Source organism: Ambystoma mexicanum, chromosome 1p (assembly GCF_040938575.1).
Source record: "Ambystoma mexicanum isolate Mex_15411 chromosome 1p, UKY_AmexF1_1, whole genome shotgun sequence".
Lineage (NCBI taxonomy): Eukaryota > Metazoa > Chordata > Amphibia > Caudata > Ambystomatidae > Ambystoma > Ambystoma mexicanum.
In genome coordinates, this window is record NC_090921.1 from 232,240,938 (window position 1) to 232,254,310 (window position 13,373).

At 51.1% G+C, this 13,373-nt stretch overlaps 21 non-coding genes across 21 annotated transcripts; all 21 read right to left on the reverse strand.

Moving 5' to 3' along the window:
• Positions 1 to 747: 747 nt before the first annotated feature.
• On the reverse strand, positions 748 to 818 carry TRNAG-GCC (transfer RNA glycine (anticodon GCC)). The gene has a single exon. It is a non-coding gene; the product is annotated as a tRNA-Gly (tRNA).
• A 555-nt stretch (positions 819 to 1,373) lies between these two features.
• TRNAG-CCC (transfer RNA glycine (anticodon CCC)) lies at positions 1,374 to 1,444 on the reverse strand. Its single transcript has one exon. It is a non-coding gene; the product is annotated as a tRNA-Gly (tRNA).
• A 341-nt stretch (positions 1,445 to 1,785) lies between these two features.
• TRNAG-GCC (transfer RNA glycine (anticodon GCC)) lies at positions 1,786 to 1,856 on the reverse strand. Its single transcript has one exon. It is a non-coding gene; the product is annotated as a tRNA-Gly (tRNA).
• Positions 1,857 to 2,842: 986 nt separating this feature from the next.
• TRNAV-GAC (transfer RNA valine (anticodon GAC)) lies at positions 2,843 to 2,913 on the reverse strand. Its single transcript has one exon. It is a non-coding gene; the product is annotated as a tRNA-Val (tRNA).
• A 555-nt stretch (positions 2,914 to 3,468) lies between these two features.
• TRNAG-CCC (transfer RNA glycine (anticodon CCC)) lies at positions 3,469 to 3,539 on the reverse strand. The gene has a single exon. It is a non-coding gene; the product is annotated as a tRNA-Gly (tRNA).
• A 350-nt stretch (positions 3,540 to 3,889) lies between these two features.
• Positions 3,890 to 3,960, reverse strand: TRNAG-GCC (transfer RNA glycine (anticodon GCC)). Its single transcript has one exon. It is a non-coding gene; the product is annotated as a tRNA-Gly (tRNA).
• A 976-nt stretch (positions 3,961 to 4,936) lies between these two features.
• On the reverse strand, positions 4,937 to 5,007 carry TRNAG-GCC (transfer RNA glycine (anticodon GCC)). Its single transcript has one exon. It is a non-coding gene; the product is annotated as a tRNA-Gly (tRNA).
• A 555-nt stretch (positions 5,008 to 5,562) lies between these two features.
• On the reverse strand, positions 5,563 to 5,633 carry TRNAG-CCC (transfer RNA glycine (anticodon CCC)). Its single transcript has one exon. It is a non-coding gene; the product is annotated as a tRNA-Gly (tRNA).
• A 341-nt stretch (positions 5,634 to 5,974) lies between these two features.
• Positions 5,975 to 6,045, reverse strand: TRNAG-GCC (transfer RNA glycine (anticodon GCC)). The gene has a single exon. It is a non-coding gene; the product is annotated as a tRNA-Gly (tRNA).
• Positions 6,046 to 6,990: 945 nt separating this feature from the next.
• Positions 6,991 to 7,061, reverse strand: TRNAG-GCC (transfer RNA glycine (anticodon GCC)). The gene has a single exon. It is a non-coding gene; the product is annotated as a tRNA-Gly (tRNA).
• A 565-nt stretch (positions 7,062 to 7,626) lies between these two features.
• Positions 7,627 to 7,697, reverse strand: TRNAG-CCC (transfer RNA glycine (anticodon CCC)). The gene has a single exon. It is a non-coding gene; the product is annotated as a tRNA-Gly (tRNA).
• Positions 7,698 to 8,047: 350 nt separating this feature from the next.
• TRNAG-GCC (transfer RNA glycine (anticodon GCC)) lies at positions 8,048 to 8,118 on the reverse strand. The gene has a single exon. It is a non-coding gene; the product is annotated as a tRNA-Gly (tRNA).
• Positions 8,119 to 8,673: 555 nt separating this feature from the next.
• On the reverse strand, positions 8,674 to 8,744 carry TRNAG-CCC (transfer RNA glycine (anticodon CCC)). The gene has a single exon. It is a non-coding gene; the product is annotated as a tRNA-Gly (tRNA).
• A 350-nt stretch (positions 8,745 to 9,094) lies between these two features.
• On the reverse strand, positions 9,095 to 9,165 carry TRNAG-GCC (transfer RNA glycine (anticodon GCC)). The gene has a single exon. It is a non-coding gene; the product is annotated as a tRNA-Gly (tRNA).
• Positions 9,166 to 9,730: 565 nt separating this feature from the next.
• Positions 9,731 to 9,801, reverse strand: TRNAG-CCC (transfer RNA glycine (anticodon CCC)). Its single transcript has one exon. It is a non-coding gene; the product is annotated as a tRNA-Gly (tRNA).
• A 350-nt stretch (positions 9,802 to 10,151) lies between these two features.
• Positions 10,152 to 10,222, reverse strand: TRNAG-GCC (transfer RNA glycine (anticodon GCC)). The gene has a single exon. It is a non-coding gene; the product is annotated as a tRNA-Gly (tRNA).
• A 555-nt stretch (positions 10,223 to 10,777) lies between these two features.
• On the reverse strand, positions 10,778 to 10,848 carry TRNAG-CCC (transfer RNA glycine (anticodon CCC)). Its single transcript has one exon. It is a non-coding gene; the product is annotated as a tRNA-Gly (tRNA).
• Positions 10,849 to 11,198: 350 nt separating this feature from the next.
• On the reverse strand, positions 11,199 to 11,269 carry TRNAG-GCC (transfer RNA glycine (anticodon GCC)). Its single transcript has one exon. It is a non-coding gene; the product is annotated as a tRNA-Gly (tRNA).
• A 976-nt stretch (positions 11,270 to 12,245) lies between these two features.
• Positions 12,246 to 12,316, reverse strand: TRNAG-GCC (transfer RNA glycine (anticodon GCC)). Its single transcript has one exon. It is a non-coding gene; the product is annotated as a tRNA-Gly (tRNA).
• A 555-nt stretch (positions 12,317 to 12,871) lies between these two features.
• On the reverse strand, positions 12,872 to 12,942 carry TRNAG-CCC (transfer RNA glycine (anticodon CCC)). Its single transcript has one exon. It is a non-coding gene; the product is annotated as a tRNA-Gly (tRNA).
• A 341-nt stretch (positions 12,943 to 13,283) lies between these two features.
• On the reverse strand, positions 13,284 to 13,354 carry TRNAG-GCC (transfer RNA glycine (anticodon GCC)). The gene has a single exon. It is a non-coding gene; the product is annotated as a tRNA-Gly (tRNA).
• Positions 13,355 to 13,373: the final 19 nt, after the last annotated feature.

Sequence of the window (13,373 nt, forward strand, 5' to 3'; positions counted from 1 at the left end):
GGGTCGCTACTCTGAGTGCAGTTCCCTGAGCACCGTGCCTCAGGAAAGCCAGACTTCTACCGCAGGACTCAGGGGATATCTTTGCAGCCACACGAGGCTGACACCCTTTCAATCTGGGCTTCTGGGGTCTTCTGGGAATTATTTGCATAATAGAAGGTTTCCCGCCTTAAGTTGAAACTGCAGTTCCATCTTCTGCTAAAAGAGGGCAGCAGAGTGCTTTCTTTGCGCAGAAAACAGACAAGAAATGCAATCATCTTATCTACCGTTTCCATTTTTCTTTTCCCATGCCTTTTAAAATATCAAGAGACACGTCTACAAAAGTGCCATGCATTGGCCGGGAATCGAACCCGTGCCTCCCGCTTGGGAAGCAAGAATTCTACCACTGAACTACCAATGCCTGACAAGCAGCATTACTGCGGTAGAGCGCTTGATTTAACACACCTGCCAGTTCCATGCGAATGGTCACTCGTAAACTCTTGACTTCTGCTGAAAGCCTCATTGAAGGCCTTTGCAGACGTGTGAGACTGGCACCTACTCGGGCTGGGCCTCTATGAGCGTTTTGCATAATCTGAGATTGCCCTGCTTCCAGTCAAGGCGCAGCGGCCCCTTCTACTAAAAGGGATCAGCAGAGTGATCGCTAGTAGCAGAAATAAGGCAAGCAAGGCAATCAAGGCTTGTTTTTTTGTTCGGTCTCTTCCTTTTCACGATGCTTCAAAGTCAACGAAAGGTACATGTGCAAAACGCTCATGCATTGGCCGGGAATCGAACCCGGGCCTCCCGCGTGGCAGGCGAGAATTCTACCACTGAACCACCAATGCCTTTCATGCTGCACACTGGCGCTACAGTGCTCTGGACCATTGCAGCCCAGAGCAGCTGATTTAACAGAGCACTGCAGTGACATGAGGATGGCGCCAGCTCCGGTGGGTGAATGGGAGCTGCGCTGCCCTGGCAGTCCTTCTCACTCACTTGGCCACGAACGGCCAGGTTCTATAGACAGGAAAAGTGGACAGAGGCAAGCACACTGGTAGATGAGGGTGGCCTTTGTATGGGTCGCTACTCTGGATGCAGTTCCCTGAGCACCGTGCCTCAGGAAAGCCAGACTTCTACCGCAGGACTCAGGGGATATCTTTGCAGCCACACGAGGCTGACACCCTTTCAATCTGGGCTTCTGGGGTCTTCTGGGAATTATTTGCATAATAGAAGGTTTCCCGCCTTAAGTTGAAACTGCAGTTCCATCTTCTGCTAAAAGAGGGCAGCAGAGTGCTTTCTTTGCGCAGAAAACAGACAAGAAATGCAATCATCTTATCTACCGTTTCCATTTTTCTTTTCCCATGCCTTTTAAAATATCAAGAGACACGTCTACAAAAGTGCCATGCATTGGCCGGGAATCGAACCCGGGCCTCCCGCTTGGGAAGCGAGAATTCTACCACTGAACTACCAATGCCTGACAAGCAGCATTACTGCGGTAGAGCGCTTGATTTAACACACCTGCCAGTTCCATGCGAATGGTCACTCGTAAACTCTTGACTTCTGCTGAAAGCCTCATTGAAGGCCTTTGCAGACGTGTGAGACTGGCACCTACTCGGGCTGGGCCTCTATGAGCGTTTTGCATAATCTGAGATTGCCCTGCTTCCAGTCAAGGCGCAGCGGCCCCTTCTACTAAAAGGGATCAGCAGAGTGATCGCTAGTAGCAGAAATAAGGCAAGCAAGGCTTGTTTTTTTGTTCGGTCTCTTCCTTTTCACGATGCTTCAAAGTCAACGAAAGGTACATGTGCAAAACGCTCATGCATTGGCCGGGAATCGAACCCGGGCCTCCCGCGTGGCAGGCGAGAATTCTACCACTGAACCACCAATGCCTTACATGCTGCACACTGGCGCTACAGTGCTCTGGACCATTGCAGCCCAGAGCAGCTGATTTAACAGAGCACTGCAGTGACATGAGGATGGCGCCAGCTCCGGTAGGTGAATGGGAGCTGCGCTGCCCTGGCAGTCCTTCTCACTCACTTGGCCACGAACGGCCACGAACGGCCAGGTTCTATAGACAGGAAAAGTGGACAGAGGCAAGCACACTGGTAGATGAGGGTGGCCTTTGTATGGGTCGCTACTCTGAGTGCAGTTCCCTGAGCACCGTGCCTCAGGAAAGCCAGACTTCTACTGCAGGACTCAGTGGATATCTTTGCAGCCACACGAGGCTGACACCCTTTCAATCTGGGCTTCTGGGGTCTTCTGGGAATTATTTGCATAATAGAAGGTTTCCCGCCTTAAGTTGAAACTGCAGTTCCATCTTCTGCTAAAAGAGGGCAGCAGAGTGCTTTCTTTGCGCAGAAAACAGAGAAGCAATGCAATCATCTTATCTACCGTTTCCATTTTTCTTTTCCCATGCCTTTTAAAATATCAAGAGACACGTCTACAAAAGTGCCATGCATTGGCCGGGAATCGAACCCGGGCCTCCCAATTGGGAAGCGAGAATTCTACCACTGAACTACCAATGCTTGACAAGCAGCATTACTGCGGTAGAGCGCTTGATTTAACACACCTGCCAGTGCCATGCGAATGGTCACTCGTAAACTCTTGACTTCTGCTGAAAGCCTCATTGAAGGCCTTTGCAGACGTGTGAGACTGGCACCTACTCGAGCTGGGCCTCTATGAGCTGTTTGCATAATCTGAGATTGCCCTGCTTCCAGTCAAGGCGCAGCGGCCCCTTCTACTAAAAGGGATCAGCAGAGTGATCGCTAGTAGCAGAAATAAGGCAAGCAAGGCAATCAAGGCTTGTTTTTTTGTTTGATCTCTTCCTTTTCACGATGCTTCAAAGTCAACGAAAGGTACATGTGCAAAACGCTCATGCATTGGCCGGGAATCGAACCCGGGCCTCCCGCGTGTCAGGCGAGAATTCTACCACTGAACCACCAATGCCTTACATGCTGCACACTGGCGCTACAGTGCTCTGGACCATTGCAGCCCAGAGCAGCTGATTTAACAGAGCACTGCAGTGACATGAGGATGGCGCCAGCTCCGGTGGGTGAATGGGAGCTGCGCTGCCCTGGCAGTCCTTCTCACTCACTTGGCCACGAACGGCCAGGTTCTATAGACAGGAAAAGTGGACAGAGGCAAGCACACTGGTAGATGAGGGTGGCCTTTGTATGGGTCGCTACTCTGAGTGCAGTTCCCTGAGCACCGTGCCTCAGGAAAGCCAGACTTCTACTGCAGGACTCAGGGGATATCTTTGCAGCCACACGAGGCTGACACCCTTTCAATCTGGGCTTCTGGGGTCTTCTGGGAATTATTTGCATAATAGAAGGTTTCCCGCCTTAAGTTGAAACTGCAGTTCCATCTTCTGCTAAAAGAGGGCAGCAGAGTGCTTTCTTTGCGCAGAAAACAGACAAGCAATGCAATCATCTTATCTACCGTTTCCATTTTTCTTTTCCCATGCCTTTTAAAATATCAAGAGTCACGTCTACAAAAGTGCCATGCATTGGCCGGGAATCGAACCCGGGCCTCCCGCTTGGGAAGCGAGAATTCTACCACTGAACTACCAATGCCTGACAAGCAGCATTACTGCGGTAGAGCGCTTGATTTAACACACCTGCCAGTTCCATGCGAATGGTCACTCGTAAACTCTTGACTTCTGCTGAAAGCCTCATTGAAGGCCTTTGCAGACGTGTGAGACTGGCACCTACTCGGGCTGGGCCTCTATGAGCTGTTTGCATAATCTGAGATTGCCCTGCTTCCAGTCAAGGCGCAGCGGCCCCTTCTACTAAAAGGGATCAGCAGAGTGATCGCTAGTAGCAGAAATAAGGCAAGCAAGGTAATCAAGGCTTGTTTTTTTGTTCGGTCTCTTCCTTTTCACGATGCTTCAAAGTCAACGAAAGGTACATGTGCAAAACGCTCATGCATTGGCCGGGAATCGAACCCGGGCCTCCCGCGTGGCAGGCGAGAATTCTACCACTGAACCACCAATGCCTTACATGCTGCACACTGGCGCTACAGTGCTCTGGACCATTGCAGCCCAGAGCAGCTGATTTAACAGAGCACTGCAGTGACATGAGGATGGCGCCAGCTCCGGTGGGTGAATGGGAGCTGCGCTGCCCTGGCAGTCCTTCTCACTCACTTGGCCACGAACGGCCAGGTTCTATAGACAGGAAAAGTGGACAGAGGCAAGCACACTGGTAGATGAGGGTGGCCTTTGTATGGGTCGCTACTCTGGATGCAGTTCCCTGAGCACCGTGCCTCAGGAAAGCCAGACTTCTACCGCAGGACTCAGGGGATATCTTTGCAGCCACACGAGGCTGACACCCTTTCAATCTGGGCTTCTGGGGTCTTCTGGGAATTATTTGCATAATAGAAGGTTTCCCGCCTTAAGTTGAAACTGCAGTTCCATCTTCTGCTAAAAGAGGGCAGCAGAGTGCTTTCTTTGCGCAGAAAACAGACAAGAAATGCAATCATCTTATCTACCGTTTCCATTTTTCTTTTCCCATGCCTTTTAAAATATCAAGAGACACGTCTACAAAAGTGCCATGCATTGGCCGCGAATCGAACCCGGGCCTCCCGCTTGGGAAGCGAGAATTCTACCACTGAACTACCAATGCCTGACAAGCAGCATTACTGCGGTAGAGCGCTTGATTTAACACACCTGCCAGTTCCATGCGAATGGTCACTCGTAAACTCTTGACTTCTGCTGAAAGCCTCATTGAAGGCCTTTGCAGACGTGTGAGACTGGCACCTACTCGGGCTGGGCCTCTATGAGCGTTTTGCATAATCTGAGATTGCCCTGCTTCCAGTCAAGGCGCAGCGGCCCCTTCTACTAAAAGGGATCAGCAGAGTGATCGCTAGTAGCAGAAATAAGGCAAGCAAGGCAATCAAGGCTTGTTTTTTTGTTCGGTCTCTTCCTTTTCACGATGCTTCAAAGTCAACGAAAGGTACATGTGCAAAACGCTCATGCATTGGCCGGGAATCGAACCCGGGCCTCCCGCGTGGCAGGCGAGAATTCTACCACTGAACCACCAATGCCTTTCATGCTGCACACTGGCGCTACAGTGCTCTGGACCATTGCAGCCCAGAGCAGCTGATTTAACAGAGCACTGCAGTGACATGAGGATGGCGCCAGCTCCGGTGGGTGAATGGGAGCTGCGCTGCCCTGGCAGTCCTTCTCACTCACTTGGCCACGAACGGCCAGGTTCTATAGACAGGAAAAGTGGACAGAGGCAAGCACACTGGTAGATGAGGGTGGCCTTTGTATGGGTCGCTACTCTGGATGCAGTTCCCTGAGCACCGTGCCTCAGGAAAGCCAGACTTCTACCGCAGGACTCAGGGGATATCTTTGCAGCCACACGAGGCTGACACCCTTTCAATCTGGGCTTCTGGGGTCTTCTGGGAATTATTTGCATAATAGAAGGTTTCCCGCCTTAAGTTGAAACTGCAGTTCCATCTTCTGCTAAAAGAGGGCAGCAGAGTGCTTTCTTTGCGCAGAAAACAGACAAGAAATGCAATCATCTTATCTACCGTTTCCATTTTTCTTTTCCCATGCCTTTTAAAATATCAAGAGACACGTCTACAAAAGTGCCATGCATTGGCCGGGAATCGAACCCGGGCCTCCCGCTTGGGAAGCGAGAATTCTACCACTGAACTACCAATGCCTGACAAGCAGCATTACTGCGGTAGAGCGCTTGATTTAACACACCTGCCAGTTCCATGCGAATGGTCACTCGTAAACTCTTGACTTCTGCTGAAAGCCTCATTGAAGGCCTTTGCAGACGTGTGAGACTGGCACCTACTCGGGCTGGGCCTCTATGAGCGTTTTGCATAATCTGAGATTGCCCTGCTTCCAGTCAAGGCGCAGCGGCCCCTTCTACTAAAAGGGATCAGCAGAGTGATCGCTAGTAGCAGAAATAAGGCAAGCAAGGCTTGTTTTTTTGTTCGGTCTCTTCCTTTTCACGATGCTTCAAAGTCAACGAAAGGTACATGTGCAAAACGCTCATGCATTGGCCGGGAATCGAACCCGGGCCTCCCGCGTGGCAGGCGAGAATTCTACCACTGAACCACCAATGCCTTACATGCTGCACACTGGCGCTACAGTGCTCTGGACCATTGCAGCCCAGAGCAGCTGATTTAACAGAGCACTGCAGTGACATGAGGATGGCGCCAGCTCCGGTGGGTGAATGGGAGCTGCGCTGCCCTGGCAGTCCTTCTCACTCACTTGGCCACGAACGGCCAGGTTCTATAGACAGGAAAAGTGGACAGAGGCAAGCACACTGGTAGATGAGGGTGGCCTTTGTATGGGTCGCTACTCTGAGTGCAGTTCCCTGAGCACCGTGCCTCAGGAAAGCCAGACTTCTACTGCAGGACTCAGGGGATATCTTTGCAGCCACACGAGGCTGACACCCTTTCAATCTGGGCTTCTGGGGTCTTCTGGGAATTATTTGCATAATAGAAGGTTTCCCGCCTTAAGTTGAAACTGCAGTTCCATCTTCTGCTAAAAGAGGGCAGCAGAGTGCTTTCTTTGCGCAGAAAACAGACAAGCAATGCAATCATCTTATCTACCGTTTCCATTTTTCTTTTCCCATGCCTTTTAAAATATCAAGAGACACGTCTACAAAAGTGCCATGCATTGGCCGGGAATCGAACCCGGGCCTCCCGCTTCCGCCTGACAAGCAGCATTACTGCGGTAGAGCGCTTGATTTAACACACCTGCCAGTTCCATGCGAATGGTCACTCGTAAACTCTTGACTTCTGCTGAAAGCCTCATTGAAGGCCTTTGCAGACGTGTGAGACTGGCACCTACTCGGGCTGGGCCTCTATGAGCTGTTTGCATAATCTGAGATTGCCCTGCTTCCAGTCAAGGCGCAGCGGCCCCTTCTACTAAAAGGGATCAGCAGAGTGATCGCTAGTAGCAGAAATAAGGCAAGCAAGGCAATCAAGGCTTGTTTTTTTGTTCGGTCTCTTCCTTTTCACGATGCTTCAAAGTCAACGAAAGGTACATGTGCAAAACGCTCATGCATTGGCCGGGAATCGAACCCGGGCCTCCCGCGTGGCAGGCGAGAATTCTACCACTGAACCACCAATGCCTTACATACTGCACACTGGCGCTACAGTGCTCTGGACCATTGCAGCCCAGAGCAGCTGATTTAACAGAGCACTGCAGTGACATGAGGATGGCGCCAGCTCCGGTGGGTGAATGGGAGCTGCGCTGCCCTGGCAGTCCTTCTCACTCACTTGGCCACGAACGGCCACGAACGGCCAGGTTCTATAGACAGGAAAAGTGGACAGAGGCAAGCACACTGGTAGATGAGGGTGGCCTTTGTATGGGTCGCTACTCTGAGTGCAGTTCCCTGAGCACCGTGCCTCAGGAAAGCCAGACTTCTACTGCAGGACTCAGGGGATATCTTTGCAGCCACACGAGGCTGACACCCTTTCAATCTGGGCTTCTGGGGTCTTCTGGGAATTATTTGCATAATAGAAGGTTTCCCGCCTTAAGTTGAAACTGCAGTTCCATCTTCTGCTAAAAGAGGGCAGCAGAGTGCTTTCTTTGCGCAGAAAACAGACAAGCAATGCAATCATCTTATCTACCGTTTCCATTTTTCTTTTCCCATGCCTTTTAAAATATCAAGAGACACGTCTACAAAAGTGCCATGCATTGGCCGGGAATCGAACCCGGGCCTCCCGCTTGGGAAGCGAGAATTCTACCACTGAACTACCAATGCCTGACAAGCAGCATTACTGCGGTAGAGCGCTTGATTTAACACACCTGCCAGTTCCATGCGAATGGTCACTTGTAAACTCTTGACTTCTGCTGAAAGCCTCATTGAAGGCCTTTGCAGACGTGTGAGACTGGCACCTACTCGGGCTGGGCCTCTATGAGCGTTTTGCATAATCTGAGATTGCCCTGCTTCCAGTCAAGGCGCAGCGGCCCCTTCTACTAAAAGGGATCAGCAGAGTGATCGCTAGTAGCAGAAATAAGGCAAGCAAGGCAATCAAGGCTTGTTTTTTTGTTCGGTCTCTTCCTTTTCACGATGCTTCAAAGTCAACGAAAGGTACATGTGCAAAACGCTCATGCATTGGCCGGGAATCGAACCCGGGCCTCCCGCGTGGCAGGCGAGAATTCTACCACTGAACCACCAATGCCTTTCATGCTGCACACTGGCGCTACAGTGCTCTGGACCATTGCAGCCCAGAGCAGCTGATTTAACAGAGCACTGCAGTGACATGAGGATGGCGCCAGCTCCGGTGGGTGAATGGGAGCTGCGCTGCCCTGGCAGTCCTTCTCACTCACTTGGCCACGAACGGCCAGGTTCTATAGACAGGAAAAGTGGACAGAGGCAAGCACACTGGTAGATGAGGGTGGCCTTTGTATGGGTCGCTACTCTGGATGCAGTTCCCTGAGCACCGTGCCTCAGGAAAGCCAGACTTCTACCGCAGGACTCAGGGGATATCTTTGCAGCCACACGAGGCTGACACCCTTTCAATCTGGGCTTCTGGGGTCTTCTGGGAATTATTTGCATAATAGAAGGTTTCCCGCCTTAAGTTGAAACTGCAGTTCCATCTTCTGCTAAAAGAGGGCAGCAGAGTGCTTTCTTTGCGCAGAAAACAGACAAGCAATGCAATCATCTTATCTACCGTTTCCATTTTTCTTTTCCCATGCCTTTTAAAATATCAAGAGACACGTCTACAAAAGTGCCATGCATTGGCCGGGAATCGAACCCGGGCCTCCCGCTTGGGAAGCGAGAATTCTACCACTGAACTACCAATGCCTGACAAGCAGCATTACTGCGGTAGAGCGCTTGATTTAACACACCTGCCAGTTCCATGCGAATGGTCACTTGTAAACTCTTGACTTCTGCTGAAAGCCTCATTGAAGGCCTTTGCAGACGTGTGAGACTGGCACCTACTCGGGCTGGGCCTCTATGAGCTGTTTGCATAATCTGAGATTGCCCTGCTTCCAGTCAAGGCGCAGCGGCCCCTTCTACTAAAAGGGATCAGCAGAGTGATCGCTAGTAGCAGAAATAAGGCAAGCAAGGCAATCAAGGCTTGTTTTTTTGTTCGGTCTCTTCCTTTTCACGATGCTTCAAAGTCAACGAAAGGTACATGTGCAAAACGCTCATGCATTGGCCGGGAATCGAACCCGGGCCTCCCGCGTGGCAGGCGAGAATTCTACCACTGAACCACCAATGCCTTACATGCTGCACACTGGCGCTACAGTGCTCTGGACCATTGCAGCCCAGAGCAGCTGATTTAACAGAGCACTGCAGTGACATGAGGATGGCGCCAGCTCCGGTGGGTGAATGGGAGCTGCGCTGCCCTGGCAGTCCTTCTCACTCACTTGGCCACGAACGGCCACGAACGGCCAGGTTCTATAGACAGGAAAAGTGGACAGAGGCAAGCACACTGGTAGATGAGGGTGGCCTTTGTATGGGTCGCTACTCTGAGTGCAGTTCCCTGAGCACCGTGCCTCAGGAAAGCCAGACTTCTACCGCAGGACTCAGGGGATATCTTTGCAGCCACACGAGGCTGACACCCTTTCAATCTGGGCTTCTGGGGTCTTCTGGGAATTATTTGCATAATAGAAGGTTTCCCGCCTTAAGTTGAAACTGCAGTTCCATCTTCTGCTAAAAGAGGGCAGCAGAGTGCTTTCTTTGCGCAGAAAACAGACAAGAAATGCAATCATCTTATCTACCGTTTCCATTTTTCTTTTCCCATGCCTTTTAAAATATCAAGAGACACGTCTACAAAAGTGCCATGCATTGGCCGGGAATCGAACCCGTGCCTCCCGCTTGGGAAGCGAGAATTCTACCACTGAACTACCAATGCCTGACAAGCAGCATTACTGCGGTAGAGCGCTTGATTTAACACACCTGCCAGTTCCATGCGAATGGTCACTCGTAAACTCTTGACTTCTGCTGAAAGCCTCATTGAAGGCCTTTGCAGACGTGTGAGACTGGCACCTACTCGGGCTGGGCCTCTATGAGCGTTTTGCATAATCTGAGATTGCCCTGCTTCCAGTCAAGGCGCAGCGGCCCCTTCTACTAAAAGGGATCAGCAGAGTGATCGCTAGTAGCAGAAATAAGGCAAGCAAGGCAATCAAGGCTTGTTTTTTTGTTCGGTCTCTTCCTTTTCACGATGCTTCAAAGTCAACGAAAGGTACATGTGCAAAACGCTCATGCATTGGCCGGGAATCGAACCCGGGCCTCCCGCGTGGCAGGCGAGAATTCTACCACTGAACCACCAATGCCTTTCATGCTGCACACTGGCGCTACAGTGCTCTGGACCATTGCAGCCCAGAGCAGCTGATTTAACAGAGCACTGCAGTGACATGAGGATGGCGCCAGCTCCGGTGGGTGAATGGGAGCTGCGCTGCCCTGGCAGTCCTTCTCACTCACTTGGCCACGAACGGCCAGGTTCTATAGACAGGAAAAGTGGACAGAGGCAAGCACACTGGTAGATGAGGGTGGCCTTTGTATGGGTCGCTACTCTGAGTGCAGTTCCCTGAGCACCGTGCCTCAGGAAAGTCAGACTTCTACTGCAGGACTCAGGGGATATCTTTGCAGCCACACGAGGCTGACACCCTTTCAATCTGGGCTTCTGGGGTCTTCTGGGAATTATTTGCATAATAGAAGGTTTCCCGCCTTAAGTTGAAACTGCAGTTCCATCTTCTGCTAAAAGAGGGCAGCAGAGTGCTTTCTTTGCGCAGAAAACAGACAAGCAATGCAATCATCTTATCTACCGTTTCCATTTTTCTTTTCCCATGCCTTTTAAAATATCAAGAGACACGTCTACAAAAGTGCCATGCATTGGCCGGGAATCGAACCCGGGCCTCCCGCTTGGGAAGCGAGAATTCTACCACTGAACTACCAATGCCTGACAAGCAGCATTACTGCGGTAGAGCGCTTGATTTAACACACCTGCCAGTTCCATGCGAATGGTCACTCGTAAACTCTTGACTTCTGCTGAAAGCCTCATTGAAGGCCTTTGCAGACGTGTGAGACTGGCACCTACTCGGGCTGGGCCTCTATGAGCGTTTTGCATAATCTGAGATTGCCCTGCTTCCAGTCAAGGCGCAGCGGCCCCTTCTACTAAAAGGGATCAGCAGAGTGATCGCTAGTAGCAGAAATAAGGCAAGCAAGGCAATCAAGGCTTGTTTTTTTGTTCGGTCTCTTCCTTTTCACGATGCTTCAAAGTCAACGAAAGGTACATGTGCAAAACGCTCATGCATTGGCCGGGAATCGAACCCGGGCCTCCCGCGTGGCAGGCGAGAATTCTACCACTGAACCACCAATGCCTTTCATGCTGCACACTGGCGCTACAGTGCTCTGGACCATTGCAGCCCAGAGCAGCTGATTTAACAGAGCACTGCAGTGACATGAGGATGGCGCCAGCTCCGGTGGGTGAATGGGAGCTGCGCTGCCCTGGCAGTCCTTCTCACTCATTTGGCCACGAACGGCCAGGTTCTATAGACAGGAAAAGTGGACAGAGGCAAGCACACTGGTAGATGAGGGTGGCCTTTGTATGGGTCGCTACTCTGAGTGCAGTTCCCTGAGCACCGTGCCTCAGGAAAGCCAGACTTCTACCGCAGGACTCAGGGGATATCTTTGCAGCCACACGAGGCTGACACCCTTTCAATCTGGGCTTCTGGGGTCTTCTGGGAATTATTTGCATAATAGAAGGTTTCCCGCCTTAAGTTGAAACTGCAGTTCCATCTTCTGCTAAAAGAGGGCAGCAGAGTGCTTTCTTTGCGCAGAAAACAGACAAGAAATGCAATCATCTTATCTACCGTTTCCATTTTTCTTTTCCCATGCCTTTTAAAATATCAAGAGACACGTCTACAAAAGTGCCATGCATTGGCCGGGAATCGAACCCGTGCCTCCCGCTTGGGAAGCAAGAATTCTACCACTGAACTACCAATGCCTGACAAGCAGCATTACTGCGGTAGAGCGCTTGATTTAACACACCTGCCAGTTCCATGCGAATGGTCACTCGTAAACTCTTGACTTCTGCTGAAAGCCTCATTGAAGGCCTTTGCAGACGTGTGAGACTGGCACCTACTCGGGCTGGGCCTCTATGAGCGTTTTGCATAATCTGAGATTGCCCTGCTTCCAGTCAAGGCGCAGCGGCCCCTTCTACTAAAAGGGATCAGCAGAGTGATCGCTAGTAGCAGAAATAAGGCAAGCAAGGCAATCAAGGCTTGTTTTTTTGTTCGGTCTCTTCCTTTTCACGATGCTTCAAAGTCAACGAAAGGTACATGTGCAAAACGCTCATGCATTGGCCGGGAATCGAACCCGGGCCTCCCGCGTGGCAGGCGAGAATTCTACCACTGAACCACCAATGCCTTTCATGCTGCACACTGGCGCTACAGTGCTCTGGACCATTGCAGCCCAGAGCAGCTGATTTAACAGAGCACTGCAGTGACATGAGGATGGCGCCAGCTCCGGTGGGTGAATGGGAGCTGCGCTGCCCTGGCAGTCCTTCTCACTCACTTGGCCACGAACGGCCAGGTTCTATAGACAGGAAAAGTGGACAGAGGCAAGCACACTGGTAGATGAGGGTGGCCTTTGTATGGGTCGCTACTCTGGATGCAGTTCCCTGAGCACCGTGCCTCAGGAAAGCCAGACTTCTACCGCAGGACTCAGGGGATATCTTTGCAGCCACACGAGGCTGACACCCTTTCAATCTGGGCTTCTGGGGTCTTCTGGGAATTATTTGCATAATAGAAGGTTTCCCGCCTTAAGTTGAAACTGCAGTTCCATCTTCTGCTAAAAGAGGGCAGCAGAGTGCTTTCTTTGCGCAGAAAACAGACAAGAAATGCAATCATCTTATCTACCGTTTCCATTTTTCTTTTCCCATGCCTTTTAAAATATCAAGAGACACGTCTACAAAAGTGCCATGCATTGGCCGGGAATCGAACCCGGGCCTCCCGCTTGGGAAGCGAGAATTCTACCACTGAACTACCAATGCCTGACAAGCAGCATTACTGCGGTAGAGCGCTTGATTTAACACACCTGCCAGTTCCATGCGAATGGTCACTCGTAAACTCTTGACTTCTGCTGAAAGCCTCATTGAAGGCCTTTGCAGACGTGTGAGACTGGCACCTACTCGGGCTGGGCCTCTATGAGCGTTTTGCATAATCTGAGATTGCCCTGCTTCCAGTCAAGGCGCAGCGGCCCCTTCTACTAAAAGGGATCAGCAGAGTGATCGCTAGTAGCAGAAATAAGGCAAGCAAGGCTTGTTTTTTTGTTCGGTCTCTTCCTTTTCACGATGCTTCAAAGTCAACGAAAGGTACATGTGCAAAACGCTCATGCATTGGCCGGGAATCGAACCCGGGCCTCCCGCGTGGCAGGCGAGAATTCTACCACTGAACCACCAATGCCTTACATGCTGCACACTGG